The sequence below is a fragment of the Mobula hypostoma genome, chromosome 2, assembly GCF_963921235.1.
Source record: "Mobula hypostoma chromosome 2, sMobHyp1.1, whole genome shotgun sequence".
Lineage (NCBI taxonomy): Eukaryota > Metazoa > Chordata > Chondrichthyes > Myliobatiformes > Myliobatidae > Mobula > Mobula hypostoma.
Genome location: NC_086098.1, coordinates 128,568,311 through 128,585,498, shown reverse-complemented (window position 1 = coordinate 128,585,498; position 17,188 = coordinate 128,568,311). Strand labels below are relative to the sequence as shown.

The 17,188-nt window shown below is 44.4% G+C and overlaps 1 long non-coding RNA gene across 1 annotated transcript in view; it reads right to left on the bottom strand.

Moving 5' to 3' along the window:
• LOC134342472 (uncharacterized) overlaps nucleotides 1–16,911 on the bottom strand; it is a 43,529-nt gene extending 26,618 nt beyond the window's left edge. The window contains exon 1 of the long non-coding RNA XR_010017026.1: nucleotides 16,726–16,911. This is a non-coding gene — a long non-coding RNA (uncharacterized LOC134342472). The remainder of the gene's footprint in view (nucleotides 1–16,725) is intronic.
• Between the last annotated feature and the right edge of the window lie 277 nt (nucleotides 16,912–17,188).

Below are 17,188 nucleotides of genomic sequence, written 5' to 3'. Positions count from 1 at the left end.
TCCAAGGCCTCCTCTACTGCTACAGTGAGGTTGGAGGAGCAACATTCCATGTTCAATCTGGGTATGAATATTGATTTCTCTAATTTCTATTAATTTCTTCTGGGTCCCCTCTTACCCGTTCTCTTCTCCTCAACAGACCATCACCTCCTTCTGGTGCCCCTCTTCCTTCCCTTTCTCTCCTATCAGATTCCTCCTTCTTCAACCCTTCACCTTTTCCATCTATCACCTCCCGGCTTTTCACTTCACCTTCCATCCCCCATGTACTCACCTTCTCCATCACCTGCCATCTTGAACTTCTCCTCCTACACCTTTTCCTTCTGGTTTCTTCCCCCTTTCTCTCCAGTCCTGATGAAGGTCTCGGCCCAAAATGTCAGTAGTTTATTCTTCTCCACAAATGTTGCATAATTTACTGAGTTCCTCCAGTGTTCTGTGTGTGTTGCTCTGTAGGGATAGTCATAATCTTATTTTCCAAGGGTAGAGATTAGAGAAGAGAGCTTTATAGTGAGTGGGACAAGATTTCAAGGAAAATTATCCACACCAAACATTGTATGTAAATGAGTGAGTGGCCACAGGCAATGTTAAGTGGGTGCAATAACATTTAAAAGACCTATTATCCTGAGTGCTTATTGATAGAATTAATCTAGAATGCAGAGTTCAATCTAATGTTGCTACTGGATAGTATATTTGGTCCTGCTAACTGGGCATTAACCTGTGCAGCAAGAACCACGGAAGGTCAAAGTCATAACTTGTTCATTATTCGATTTCCAGTGAAAGTCTGAAGCTGCCTGATCTGGAGTGTTATGATCCCCTGTGTGTATTGCCTTTTTTAAGATAATGTAATATTATCCAGCATACACAGAACAAGTGAACGGTATCTATCCACACCCAGTGCAACTGCAAAGCTTCCAGATGTAAACAGTCTAAAGTGTGGCTTGGTGCCTGCTGGAGACCAATTCATGTGCTGGCACTTTGTGAGTTGATGTTTTCCAGCATTCCCAAGAATGTTCTCCGGGAAGTCTTTGGATTATGGTCTGCTTGCGTCACTTCCAATGAATTCTACATCTTCCTTGTTGGCAACACTGCACTAAAGTTTTGATTGAAAAGAAGAGCTGTTAATCTCAAAAGCATGTTGCACTTTGATGGGTAAATCACTGATCAATTATGCTATTCCTTGTTTATACAACATGTGAAATTATATTCAAACTTCAGTGTTTTTTCTCGGTACTAGTTTAGCTGATGGACTGCTCCACGCTGATTCTCAAACTCTGGACAGGGATTGGTCAAACACTGAAGAGTTGGTCTTAAATGAGCTCTTTCATAAGACAATATAGAGCAGAACAGGCCTTTTGGCCCATGATGTGGTGCTGATCTTTCAACCTCTTCTGACATCAGTCTAACATTTACCTCCCCCATAGCCCTCTATTTTTCTATCATCCATGTGCCTATTTAAGAATCTCTTAAATTTCCCTATTGTATCAGCCTCTACCACCTCAGCTGTCAACAAGTCCATGCTCCACCCAACTTGCTGTGTAAAAAAAAACCTACCTCTGTCACCGCCCCCACCCCAGCATACTTTTATCCAGTTACCTTAAAATTATACAACCATAAGACATAGGAGAAAAATTAACCTATTCGGCCCTTCAAGTCTGCTTTGCTATTCTATCGTGGCTAGTTTATAATCCCTTTTAACCCCATTCTCCTGCCTTCTCCACTCAACCTTTGACACCCTTACTAACCAAGGACCTATCAACCGCTGTTTTATGACTTAGCCTGCACAGCCGCCTGTGGCAATGGATTCCAGAGATTCATCACCCTCGGGCTAAATAAATCCCTCCTTGTTACTGTTCTAAGGGACTATCCTTCTATTCTGAGGCTGAGCCCTTTAGTCCTTGACCCCCCCCCCCACTATAGGAAATATCCTTTACACATCCTCTCCATCTAGGCCTTTCAATATGAGATATCCCACCCTCCTCACAACCTTTCAAATTCCCTGTATAACATGCTGTAAGGTTTCACTGCTAATGTAATGGCCTCCCTGTAATGTTCCACGGCTAAGGCTAATGTAATGGCCTCTCTGTAATGTTCCACTGCTAGGATAATGGTTTCTCTGTAGCAGCAATGTTTGGGTGATGACTAGAGATTACGGGACATATTAGCCAATGAGCAGGATGTTGTTCTTTTTTGTGGGTCAAGGGGCCGGGAATTCACGGTCTTTTGCCAGGGAGAGATGAGGAGAGAAGACACGAATGGAGAGAGTTGGTAGACTGCTGAACGGCGTGGACTTGGAGCGAGGGTCCAAACGTCAGTGACGACCGGAGGAGATCGATAGTGGACGAACGGCCTTATCAGTAAGCGCATTAGATTGTTTCATGAGAATGAGCCCTTTTCTTTTTTTTTTGTTTCTTTACTAACCAGATAGTAAAATTAAGAATTATAAAGCTCAATCATTTAATCTCATATTGTGTACTGTTTGTTATTTCATGGTACTGACTTGTATCAGGGGACACATTGTGCAGCATCCACCCAAACGAGATTTCTTAAGTTTGGCTGAGCCGGGGGCTATCATCCCTTAGATTAAGCCACTAGCAGAACCGAGAGTTACACATGAGTGCAAACCCAGTGCCACAAAATACTCCTCATGCATTAATCCTTTCATTCCAGAGATAGTTCTTGTAAACCTCCTCTGGATCCTCTCCAATATCGGCACATCCTCTCTTAGATAAAGGGCCCAAAGTTGCTCACAATACAGTAAGTGCAGTCTGACCAATACCTTATAAATCCTCAGCATTACATTACATTAGGAAATTATGACTTCTAGTATTAGCCTTTTTTGCCCTAGGGAAAAGTCACTGGCTGTCCAGTTTGTCAATGCATATCTATTAGCTTATACACCTCTATCAAATTACCTCTCAACCTCCTTTGCTTCAAAGAGAAAAGCCATAGTTCACTCAACCTTTCCTCATAAGATATGCCCTCTATTCCAGGCAGCATCCTGGTAAATGCCCTCTGCACCCTCTCTAAAGCTTCCACATCGTTCCTATAATGAGGTGACCAGAAATGAATGCAATGCTCCAGTGTGGTCAGACCAGAGTTTTATGGAGCTGCAACATTACCTTGTTGATCTTGCACTCAATGCCTGACAAATGAAATCCAACAAACCATATGCCTTCTTAGCAATCCCATCAACTTGCTCATCAACATTGAAGGATCTATGGACCTGTTCCTCCACACTAAGAATCCTGCCATGAACCCTGTATTCTGTCTGCAAGTTTGACCTTCCAAAGTGAATCACTTCACACTTTCCCTAACTGAACTTCAGCCACCACTTCTTCGCCTACCTCTGCAACCTCTCCATACACTGTTGTAACCTATGACAATCTTCTGCACCTTCTACAACACCGCCAACCTTTGTGTCTTCAAACTCACTACCCCACCCTTCCCCAGTGGTTAAAGGATATTCTTGCTCTGATTCCCTCAGATGTACTCAAACGGTTCCATTTTAATATCAGAGAATGTATTTAGTAAACAGCCCAAAATTCTTACTCTTCACAGACATCCATGAAACAAGAAACCCTATTGAATGAATGATAGAAACATCAAAACCCCAAAGCCACCTCCCCCTCCAACACACTGTTACGTACCCCGTAACTGGGTTGCCAAACCAGCAGAAATAGACCACTCAGTTGGAGTCTGGATTACTGGAACTAAGAAAGTTTTATTAAAGAATTAAGCAACACAGTACTCTAATAGTAAGGATATAAATGCAACAGGTTAGCAATGAATAAACACACATGTACACAGAACTAGGATAATAGGGTCAATCAAGCTCTATCGCAGTCTAGGGGTAAGATGATCAATCACAAGGGACAGAGTTCAGTTTAGTTCAGTTCGCAGTAACCGCCGTCATGCCGTTGGAGAGAGAGAACAAATGAATATGCAAATCGGATTCCAAACAGACCTTCGATATTCCTCGCAGTCAGCTTTCGGGCGAGCCCTTTGTAATGTCTTCTGAGGTCACCAACTGTGACCCCTCTGTTCCAGACACGATCGTTCTTCAGCGGTGAACCCGGCACCCAGGCAAGGGCGGACACACACCAGGTTCCCGCCGACCGTATCTTTCCACCCTGTGAGTCTATGGCTGGTCCCATGACCAGACCTCCAAAACTCCCACCGACTTGTGGGAGCACACCGCTTCCAGGGTCTCGTTACCTTGTGGTGTCGTGTGTCTGTATCTTAGCGAACCTGCCCCTTTTTATCCCCCTGCTGGGGTATCGCCTGTCCATCACACTTCAAACAGTTTAGGGTTCAAAAGGAGCCGGTCTTGACAATATTCAGACCGGTGTCTCCTTCCGTTAAACTCTCTCGTCTCTTCATTAACATTTCCAAATGCTGCTCCATTGTCTTACTTATCTCCCTCTCCTGAGGACAGGTGGCAGATCAACTGTTGATCCCACTGGTGCTAGCACAGGACAGTTAACATCTTAGTCAATGTGTACTTTTGTAACCCTCTTTCGTCACAACACAAACAGCAGCAAAAGCATTGACCCTCCCACTCCCTGCTCCCTCCACCATCCCACCATGCAAGCAATAGCAAAAGCGGCCCCCCCCCCCCGCCGCCCAAACAGACCTTGATCTAGATCCCATCCAAAACTACAGTTCATAACCCGGCAGGCAGGATCTCTCTCACCAACGAGCAAGAGAGAGATGGCTCTCCTGCAACAACGAGAGCAAGAGATTGCTAGTTTCTTGTATTCACAGTACAGGAACAGTTTAGATTATGAAGACACATAGTCCTCTTTTATTGTCATTTAGTAATGCATGCATTAAGAAATGATACAATATTTCCTCTGGTGTGATATCACAAAACACAGGACGGACCAAGACTAAAAAAAACTGACGAAACCACATAATTATAACATATAGTTATACGGTGCAACAATACCATAACTTGATGAAGAAGTCCATGAGCACAGTAAAGTTCAAAGTCTCTCAAATGTCCCACATCTCACACAGACGGGAGAAGGAAGAAAAACTCTCCCTGCCATGTTGACCACAATCCGACTCTGAGTCATCCAAGAACTTCGAGCTCTGATCAGCTCTCTGACACCGAGTACTGAGCGCCATCTCTGTCCGAACGATTCAACCTCCTTCTCGGTCGCCAAAAGCAGGCAAGGCCAGGGATTTTGAGGCCTACCCTCCGAAAGATTCCCGACCACACAGTAACGACAGCAGCGAACGAGCGTTTCAGAAATTTCTCCAGATGTTCCTCTGTGCTTTCACGTCCATTCTCCATCAAATTAGAATTGTCCATGGCCCCTATTTAACAGATACGATGTCATTTTTCACCAGAGGGCTGCGCATGTGCAGGCGCGCCGCCATCAGTTTATACAGTCGAATTCAAGATTATTGTCATTGGTATACATGATGGCAGTGGGAAAGAAGGTATTGTTGAACCTTGAGGTTTGTGTCCTCAACTTCATTTACCTCCTGCCTGATGGCAGCACCAAGAAGAAGACGTGGCCCAGATGTCCCCCACACGCATTAGGGTTAGGGTTAACACCAACCCTAATGCGTCTCTGACGAAAGGATGCCAACTTCTTGAGACACCTCCCCTTGTACATGTCCTCAATGGTGAGGAGTGATAAAATTCATGCTTCACATTATCAGTGTATCTCAGGCAATTAGTATTTCCTATACCTCGTACCTTCACAGCCTTTCTTGTTTCAGGAAATAGTCTGGCAATAGTTATTTTCTCTCTTGTCCAGAGAATGACTTCATCCTGAGAATCCACCAGGAGAAGGTTCTGATATAGAATCTTACAAGTTGCCATACTCCAGCCAATGAGAGTTTGCAGCTTGCTGTCTCTCCATCCTTGGAGTGGACCTTAAACTGGCAAGACCTTAAACTCAAAGGCAACTCTGTCCTACAGTTAGAAGATGTTCTTACTTCAGCTCTCTTTCCCCTCCAGCCAGGGGTGGTTATCCAGGCAGTCAATGGGTGCATTATTGTGCTAAGTGCCAGTGAGGGTAGGAATAGGATGCTCTGGAGGAGGAACAAGTGGCTGAGGAACTGGTGTAGGGGGCAGGGTTTCAGATTTCAGGATCATTGGGACCTCTTCTGGGGCAGGTGGGACCTGTACAAGAGAGACGGGTTACACTTGAACCACAGGGGGACCAATATCCTTTCAGGGAGGTTTGTTAATGCTATTGGGGAGGCTTTAAACTAGATTTGCAGGGGGAAGGGAACCAGAGTGCCAGAGCTGACAGTGTGGCTGGGGTGAAAATAAATGATATTGAAAGTTTAAGCAAATCCGTTGATAGAAAGGTTGTGAGTGGTGGTAAAAATCTTCTGATGTGTATATATTTCAATGCTAGGAGTATTGCAGGGAAGGCGGATGAGTTGAGGGCGTGGATTGACACGTGGAATTATGATGTTGTAGCAATTAGTGAAACTTGGCTACAGGAGGGGCAGGACTGGCAGCTTAATATTCCAGGGTTCCGATGTTTCAGATGTGATCGAGGCAGAGGAATGAAAGGTGGGGGAGTAGCATTGTTTGTTAGGGAAAATATTACAGCAGTACTCAGGCAGGACAGATTAGAGGGCTTGTCTACTGAGTCCTTATGGGTGGAGCTGAGAAACAGGAAAGGTATGGACACATTAGTGGGATTGTATTATAGACCACCCAATAGTCAACGAGAATTGGAAGAGCAAATCTGCAGAGAGATAGCAGGCAACTGTAGGAAACATAAAATTGTGGTGGTAGGGGATTTTAGTTTTCCATACATTGATTGGGACTCCCATACTGTTAGGGGTCTAGATGGTTTAGAGTTTGTAAAATGTGTTCAGGCAAGTTTTCTAAATCAGTATATAGAGGGACCAACTAGAGGGGATGCAATATTGGATCTCCTGTTAGGAAACGAATTAGGGCAAGTGACGGAAGTCTGTGTAGGGGAGCACTTCGGTTCCAGTGATCATAACGCCATTAGTTTCAATTTGATCATGGACAAGGATAGATCTGGTCCTAGGGTTGAGGTTCTGAACTGGAAGAAGGCTAAATTTAAAGAAATGAGAAAGGATCTCAAAAGCGTGGATTGGGACAGGTTGTTCTCTGGCAAAGATGTGATTGGTAGGTGGGAAGCTTTCAAAAGGGAAATTTTGAGAGTGCAGAGTTTGTATGTTCCTGTCAGGATTAAAGGCAAATTGAATAGGAATAAGGAACCTTGGTTCTCAAGGGATATTGTAACTCTGATAAAGAAGAAGAGGGAGTTGTATGAAATGTATAGGAAACAGGGGGTAAATCAGGTGCTTGAGGAGTATAAGAAGTGCAAGAAAATACTTAAGAAAGAAATCAAGAGGGCTAAAAGAAGACATGAGGTTGCCTTGGCAGTCAAAGTGAAGGATAATCCAAAGAGCTTTTACAGGTATATTAAGAGCAAAAGGATTGTAAGGGATAAAATTGGTCCTCTTGAAGATCAGAGTGGTCGGCTTTGTGCGGAACCAAAGGAAATGGGGGAGATCTTAAATAGGTTTTTTGCGTCTGTATTTACTAAGGAAGCTGGCATGAAATCTATGGAATTGAGGGAATCAAGTAGTGAGACCATGGAAACTGTACAGATTGAAAAGGAGGAGGTGCTTGCTGTCTTGAGGAAAATTAAAGTGGACAAATCCCCGGGACATGACAGGGTGTTCCCTCGGACCTTGAAGGAGACTAGTGTTGAAATTGCCGGGGCCCTGGCAGAAATATTTAAAATGTCGCTGTCTATGGGTGAAGTGCCGGAGGATTGGAGAGTGGCTCATGTTGTCCCGTTGTTTAAAAAAGGATTGAAAAGTAATCCGGGAAATTATAGGCCGGTGAGTTTAACGTCAGTAGTAGGTAAATTATTGGAGGGAGTACTAAGAGACAGAATCTACAAGCATTTGGATAGACAGGGGCTTATTAGGGAGAGTCAACATGGCTTTGTGCGTGGTAGGTCATGTTTGACCAATCTGATGGAGTTTTTCAAGGAGGTTACCAGGAAAGTGGATGAAGGGAAGGCAGTGGATATTGTCTACATGGACTTCAGTAAGGCCTTTGACAAGGTCCCGCATGAGAGGTTAGTTAGGAAAATTCAGTCGCTAGGTATACATGGAGAGGTGGTAAATTGGATTAGACATTGGCTCGATGGAAGAAGCCAGAGAGTGGTGGTAGAGAATTGCTTCTCCGAGTGGAGGCCTGTGACTAGTGGTGTGCCACAGGGATCAGTGCTGGGTCCATTGTTATTTGTCATCTATATCAATGATCTGGATGATAATGTGGTAAATTGGATCAGCAAGTTTGCTGATGATACAAAGATTGGAGGTGTAGTAGACAGTGAGGAAGATTTTCAGAGCCTGCAGAGGGACTTGGACCAGCTGGAAAAATGGGCTGAAAAATGGCAGATCGATTTTAATACTGACAAGTGTGAGGTATTGCACGTTGGAAGGACAAACCAAGGTAGAACATAAAGGGTTAATGGTAAGGCACTGAGAAGTGCAGTGGAACAGAGGGATCTAGGAATACAGATACAAAATTCCCTAAAAGTGTCGTCACAGGTAGATAGGGTCGTAAAGAGAGCTTTTGGTACATTGGCCTTTATTAATCGAAGTATTGAGTATAAGAGGTGGAATGTTATGATGAGGTTGTATAAGGCATTGGTGAGGCCGAATCTGGAGTATTGTGTTCAGTTTTGGTCACCAAATTACAGGAAGGATATAAATAAGGTTGAAAGAGTGCAGAGAAGGTTTACAAGGATGTTGCCGGGACTTGAGAAACTCAGTTACAGAGAAAGGTTGAATAGGTTAGGACTTTATTCCCTGGAGCGTAGAAGAATGAGGGGAGATTTGATAGAGGTATATAAAATTATGATGGGTATAGATAGAGTGAATGCAAGCAGGCTTTTTCCACTGAGGCAAGGGGAGAAAAAAACCAGAGGAAATGGGTTAAGGGTGAGGGGGGAAAAGTTTAAAGGGAACATTAGGGGGGGGCTTCTTCACACAGAGAGTGGTGGGAGTATGGAATGAGCTACCAGACGAGGTGGTAAATGCGGGTTCTATTTTAACATTTAAGAATAAATTGGACAGATACATGCATGGGAGGTGTATGGAGGGATATGGTCCGTGTGCAGGTCAGTGGGACTAGGCAGAAAATGGTTCGGCACAGCCAAGAAAGGCCAAAGGGCCTGTTTCTGTGCTGTAGTTTCTATGGTTCTATGGTTCTACTGAGTGGGGTATCAAAACATCAGGTTGTATTGGCTTGAGCTGAAATATTTCACTCACTTCTAACTACTTGTTAAGTTGAAGGGAGTTAAATATGGGAACTGGATGGTTTGCCGGTCAGAAAAATATATAGTGTTACGAGAATACACATAAAATTAAGATGTTTGCTGGCCTGGGCTAGCATCAGTGGCATCAGCAGTTGGTCTGCCACCTGCCCTCAGGGGAAGGAGAGATAAGGAACAATGGAGCAGCGTCTGGAGATGTGTAATGAAGGGATGTGGGAGGGAGAGCTGTCTGGAGCGGCTCCCCCCTTTGAACCCTGAACTGTTTGAAGTGATGGACAGGCGATACCCCAGCAGGGGGATAAAAAGGGACAGGTTCGCTAAGACAGACACACGCCACCCGAGGTAACGAGACCCTGGAAGCGGTGCGCTTCTCACGAGTGGGTGAGAAGTAACAAACAACGACCAGGGTGGAAAGGTACGATCAGCGGGAACCCGGTGTGTGTCCGCCCTTGCCTGGGTGCCGGGTTCACTGCAGAGGATCGACCGCATCTGGAGGAGGGGTCACAGTCGGTGACCTCAGGTGACATCACCAAGGACCCGCCCAAATGCTGTTTGTGAGCAATCTCGCTGATCTGTGAGTGAAGCCGTGCTGAATGATGAGTTGTTCCTGTTCTCTCTGTCTCTCTTCCCCCACGTTGTCCATCGCCATGGAAACGATTACTGCGAACTGAACTTTGAGTCATTTTGAAATTTGGTCATTTACCCCTAGACAACGATAGAGCTTGATTGATGCTGTTATCTTAATTCTGTGCACATGTGTGTTTATCATCACTGAACTGTTGCATTTATTATCCTTTCAATTACTGTGTTGCTTGTTTCTTTAATAAAACTTTCTTAGTTCTAGTACTCCAGACTCCAACTGAGTGATCCATTTCTGCTGGTTTGGCAACCCAGTTACGGGGTACGTAACAATAGGTTGGAGTTAGAAACTCAGATCAAGGTGTTTCAGTGATTGACAGGGTGAATCATTGCTCAACAACTCAGGAAATAAAAGATAGCAGGAACTTTCTCTGTCCAGAAGAGCACAGAAAAGTAGCTCCTTCCTTGAGTGCTATGGGATGATGGGACAAGTAAGCCAAGTTTCAGAGTTAACTATCTGGAGTAATGGCTGGTGTGGAGTCTCCTATGATCTGTGATTTAATTGAAAGGGCTTTGTTATGTGGAGTATTTTACACTAACACTCAACAGAAGTCTTTTTAGTTAAACCTCAGTCAGAGTTATACAGTGCAGAATCAGATACTTTGACCAATGAAATCCAGGCTGACCCTTTTACCCATCTAAACCAATTCCATTTGCTCACATTACAATGTTACCCGTCTAAGCCCTGCTTATTTTAAGAGTCTGTCTGAATGCTTCTTACAAGTTGTAATTGTATTTGATTCCACCACCTCCTCTGGCAGTGCATTCCAGGTATCAACTATTCTAAGTGTAACAAATTTACTGCTCAGTTACCTTGGAAAAATCTTGAAAGATATGCCCTTTCGTTTTTGATGTCCCTACCATGGGAGAAAGCTTTTGACTCTCTCTCCTGTATCTATATAGAATCAAATTGCCTAAGACTAGTGGGTAGTTGAGAGCGAGTTTTCTTTTAGAACAGGTAGATAGGGTAGTTAAGAAAGCTTATGGGGTGTTAGCTTTCATAAGTCGAGGGATAGAGTTTAAGAGTCATGATGTAATGATGCAGCTCTATAAAACTCTGGTTAGGCCACACTTGGAGTACTGTGTCCAGTTCTGGTCGCCTCACTATAGGAAGGATGTGGAAGCATTGGAAAGGGTACAGAGGAGATTTAACAGGATGCTGCCTGGTTTAGAGAGTATGGATTATGATCAGAGATTAAGGGAGCTAGGGCTTTACTCCTTGGAGAGAAGAAGGATGAGAGGAGACATGATAGAGGTGTACAAGATAATAAGAGGAATAGATAGAGTGGATAGCCAGTGCCTCTTCCCCAGGGCACCACTGCTCAATACAAGAGGACATGGCTTTAAGGTAAGGGGTGGGAAGTTCAAGGTGGATATTAGAGGAAGGTTTTTTACTCGGAGAGTGGTTGGTGCATGGAATGCACTGCCTGAGTCAGTGGTGGAGGCAGATACACTCATGAAGTTTAAGAGACTATTAGACAGGTATATGGAGGAATTTAAGGTGGGGGGTTATATGGGAGGCAGGGTTTGAGGGTCGGCACAACATTGTGGGCCGAAGGGCCTGTAATGTGCTGTACTATTCTATGTTCTATGTTCTATAACCAGAGTGGCTGGTGCCAGGAATGTGTTGCCAGGGGCAGTAGTGGAGGCAAACATGATAGAGGCATTTAAGGGGCTCTTAGGTACATGAATATGCAGAGAATGGAGGGAGATGAACATCACATAGGCAGAAAGGATTAGTTTAATTTCAGCAAGACATCACAGACCAAGTGGCCTGTTCTTGTGCTAAACTGCTCTATGTTCTATGTCTCCTATAATTTTATATACCTCTAACAGGTCACTCCTCAACCTTCTTCATTCTCGGGAAATCAAGCCCAGCCAATCCAATCTCTCTCCATAGCTAAAGTCCTCCAACCTGCAACATCCTGGTCAATCTCCTCTGCATTTTCTCCAACACAACTACATCTTTTCTATAGTATGTTCAACTGCATACAATATTCTGAATGCGGCCTAACCAGTGTTTTGTAACATAGCAACGTGGTGTCCCAATTCTAAAATTCCATGCCCCAACCTCTGGAAGCAAGTATGCCATGTGCTTCATCACCTTGTCAGCCGTGTTACCACTTTCATGGAACTATGGACTTGGATCACAAGATCTCACTGCCCATCAACATAGATCAGTGCCCTAACGTTTATAGTACACAGTATGTCCCACCACTATTTGACCTCACAAAATGCATCACTCCCAGATGCTGGAAATACAAAGATTAGATTCCATCCGGCACTGCTCTGCCCAACTTTCCACTGATCCATATCTTTCTGTAAATTGACTCTAGAGTGAAGGCAAGTTAATGGGATTATGGGGAGAGTGGAATGGGATTAGTAAAGGATTAGTGTATGTGGGTGATTGGTAGTTGGAACAGAAATGAGCCAAAGGACCAGTTTCTGCACCGAATCTCTTTGATAAATACTCATACCCACTGAATCTGGAGGCTTATGCAGAAAGCTTTTAAGATTAACAGATTCAAATTACACATTACAAATGTTCATCATGGAAAATCTGATGCAGAAGATGAACTTCACTTGTTGGTCAGTAGTTCAGAACTATTGAACAGAGCATTGGAAGCAATTGTGACACCATTTGTGGTCGAGTTTGGGAAATTTGTTTCAGAAGATGAAAAGGGTAGCTCTTTAAATATAGAGGTTCTGAAGCAACTGAGTAGTTGAGTAGACCACTTCAGAGAGCAGTCAAGCAGTCAACACATTGCTGTGGGCTTGAGGTCACTTGTAAGGCAGAGCATTCAAAGACATCAGACACAAGAGACTATTGCTGCTGGAATCTGGATCAGTACAAAAATTGCTGGAGGAACTCAACAGATCAAGCAATATCTATGGAGGCAAATGGATGACTGATATTTCAGGTCAAGGCTCTTCATCTGAACTCACACTAGCTGGAAAGGTCCCGTTTCAGTGCTGTATGATTTAGAATGGAGGACTACATGCTTCCACACTAATTCGGTGAGTTCTGAACTGAGGCTAATATTGGAACTGCAGACTCTGCCATTGATGGCGGGGACATGTGGCCATTGGGGTGACTAGGTGGGTAGACTGAGAGATAATGAGATGGTGTGCTCCCCTTTAAGCAGGACTACATAGGGTCATTTAGACGTCATCGTTCTATACTTTGCCTGTTTATCATAAAGGGAGCATAGCAGTTAGTGCCACGCTGTTACAGGCAAGGCAATTCGGAATTCAATTTTGGCACCATTCTGTAAAGTGTCTCTGTACATCCCCCTGTAGAATGAATGGGTTTTCCCCAGGTGCTCCAGTTTCCTCCCACAGACCATCGAGGTACCAGGTAGGCTAATTGGTCATTGTATATTGCCCCATGATTCTGTTAGGGTTAATCGGTGTAGTGGTATTACTGGGGCAATGTGTCTTAAAGGGCCTACTATCCAAGCTGTCTCGGTAAATAAATAAATCCTATGGGTTGCTGATATTTAGTTCAGCAAAAACAATAAGCTCTCAGAAATACTTCTGCAAAAATTGTTTGGGACAATTGAGCAAATTCCAGGAAACCCTGATTGCTTGTAACTGAATGTAACCAAATTCTCATCTTCTCCAAGTGGAGACACACAATAGCAGAAATGACCAACTCTATACATTGGGCCATTCCCAAAGTTTGGGCATATTATTCCAATTTTCCTCCAGTAGCTTTCTCCATCCTGCTGCACTTTAGAAGATGTACCACTGAGGTTTTAACATCTTAAATGAATTTGATGTTATGTTTCTCTATTTGCATACTATAATAGCTGACATAACTTTGTTTTAGAATTCTATGTAAATCACACTGGAGCATTTGGGATTTATGATGACTATCAGCAGACAATTGAGTCTACTTTCAATCATCAGCAAAGAATAGAAGTCATTGTTGAAGGTGCTTGCTCACAATTAACCTAATGATGTCCAGTTTGGGTTTCACCAAAACCTCTCGCCTTCAGGCCTTGGTAAAGGAATGGACCAAAAGACAAGAGCGACTTCCCTTGGCATCAAGGGACTATTTGACCAAATATGGTATGGCAACTGACCACAAAAAAACTAAGGAGAATTACGGATATAGCTCAGCACATCATGAAGACCAGGCACCACTCATGGCCTCTGCCTGTGCTTCTCTCTACCCCAGTAAAGCCGCCAACATAATCAAAGACAAGGACACCTCTTCCATCAGGCAGAAGATACAAAAGCCTGAATGCACATACCACCAGGCTCAAGAACAGTTTCTACCCCACTGCTACAAGACTATTAAATTGTTCCCTAGTATGATAAGTTGGACTCTTGATCTCACAATTTATCTCGTTATGATCTTGTATCTTAATTGTTTACCTGCATACACTTTCTCTGTAGCTGGACTCTTTATTCTACATTGTTATTGTTTTGACTTGTTCTACCTCAGTGCACTGAGTAACGATATGAACAGTATGCAAGAAAAGCTTTTCACAATATCTTAGTACATCAGATAATAATAAACTAATTTCAATTCCAATTTGTATGACTCAGGTTGATGGGCATCAAAGGGAAAACACCAGTGATTAGAATTCATAAAGAGTAGACGTCAGGCAATATATAGGAGCAGAATTAGGGCCCCATGGCAATGAACTCCACAGATTCACCACCATCTGGGTCTTTACAATCTTGGTTGTAAAGAGGCAGCCCATTATTCTGAGCTTGTGCCTTCAGATCCTAGATTCTCATGCTAATGGAAATATACTTTCTACTCTATCCTTGCCTTTTAGTATTTGTTATATTTTCATGAGATTTCCCCCTTATCTTTCTGAACTCCATCAAGTACAGTCCCAAAGACATCAAATGCTTCTGATACATTAAAGTCAAATTTATTATCGAAGTATGTATCTGTTATCATATACTACCCCGAGGTTCATTTCTTTGCAGGCATTTACAGAAAAGTAAAGAGATATAATAGAATTTGTGAAAACGGTCCATCTGGTGAGTTTCCTCTGCAGCACCCCAAACCCAGTACATCTTTCTTTGGCAAACAAGAGAAAATCTGCAGATGCAGGAAATCAAATAATATACACAAGATGCTGAAGGAACTCAGCAGACCAGGCAGCATCTATGGAAAAGAGTAAACAGTCAATATTTCGGGCCAAGACCCTTCATCAGGATCCTTGAGTAAGAACAGAACTACACACAATACTTCAGTTGTGGCTTACCAGTACCCTGTACAATTACAGCACAACCTCCCTGCTCTTAAACTTAATCCCCCTAACAATGAAGACCAACATTCCATTTGACATCTTGACAACCTGTTTCACCTGCAAACTGAACTTTTGAATCAGAATCAGGTTTAATATCAATGGCATGTGTCATGAAAGATGTTGCTTTGTGACTTACACACAAGTACTCCCAAGTGTCTCTGCACAACAACATGCTGCAATCTCTCATTATTTAAATAATAATCAGCCCTTCTACTTTTCCTTCCAAAGACAGCTTCTCCCTCCACCTTCTACCTGCCACCCTTTCTGCCATGCAGAGATACCTGGTGGCCCTGACTTAGTCTCTGCCACAGCTCTGGGCCTCTCTCTCTTCCGTCTGTCATGGACCTCTCCAACATTTGTTCCTCTGCTGGATCCATGCCTTCAACCACCAGTTCTTTGCCTTCCTCATGTTCAGCAAGGACTGAAAGATTGTCTGTCTCCTAACCGCAGACCCCACCGTCTCCAACTCCGATGGCCCTGGATGCCCCCAGACTGCGATCCCTGCAGCCTCCCATTCAGACCTCAATTCCATTGGATGCCCCCAGAATACAGATTTTGCAGCCATCATCTCCGGCCCAATGGCTCTGGACACCTCTGGACCGGTGACACTCACCAAGACCAGTTTCAACAACCCCAAATGGATCCAGAACCCAAATTCCACCACCAGCAACGCCAGCTCCTAGGACCCTGAATGCCTTCAGACTGCTTACTATACAGCCTCTAGCTCTGGTTCCAGGCCATCCTTGACCACCAGGCCGAGACTTTCCACACTGCTGCTGGATCACCTGTCTCTCTTAACCCCACCACCACTCGACAACCCCATATCTCTCAGGCCCCACCATCAGCTTCTGGGTCCTCAGCATTTCTGTCATCCTCCCACCCCACCTTCCCTGAACACCCCAACCCTCCTCTCTCCTCAGACACCACTAACTCTCCACTCCCTCTGATCCCAACTCTATTCCTTGCTGTATCTTCACCATTCCCTCCAACCATCCCCTCTCTGAGGCAGAATGTTCTCAGTAAGGGCCTCACCTTTGTCCCCCTTCGCCTTCAGCTCAGTGAGTTCCACGCCTGCCATGACGTCCAGCACTTCTTCCGCTGCCTCAGTCTCCGAGCTACTTCTCTGGCAAGGATTCCACACTCCGCGCTGTTGACCCTTTCTCCCGTCTTCAACCCTCCTCCTCGTTTTGGACACCTCTGCTCTGGTTCTGGCTCTTTTCATTTCAAATTGCCTATGAGACGTGAACCATCTTGAACTGCACTCCTCACTCCTTTCAAACCTTTCCCGCTCTGAATGCACTGCCCTCCATTCTCTCCACACCGGTCCCAACCTTACCATCAAACCTGCGGACAAAGGGAACCCCGCAGCCCCACAACCTCAATTAACCCTAACCTCCACTTTACAATGACCAATTAACCTACCCTGTACGTTTTTGAATTGTGGGAGGAAACAGGCGCACCAAAGGGAAAACCCATGCATTCCATGGGGAGAACATACAGAGACTCCTTACAGAAAGACACCGGAATTGAAGTCCGAACTCCAGAACGCCCCGAGCTGTAACAGCGTCGCGGGAACCGCTATGCGGCCATGGCGCCCAGGCGTCTTCCACGTCAGTCTGGAGCCTGTGGGACACAAAACACCAGTGGGCAAGTGTGTTCCAGGTTTGGATCAGGTAACTGGTGCAACGTTGACCAGCGAAGCCTGTGACCAGTGTGAACGCAGCACAGTGTGGCATTGATTCATTGCTGCCAGTTGTCAGCCTATACAATTCCTCGATCCACCAGCAGAGGGAGGCAGTGACCAACAGACAGACCCAAACGGCCTGCGGACAGAACAGAACATATGGCGCGCTCGGCGCAGAAATAAACTATCTGGCCCCTCTGCACAATGCCAGGGTGTTGTGTTGTATACAAGCTTCTTTCCTCCGTACCTTATAACATCGCGACCTTCTTCTGTTTTCTTCCTCAATGATA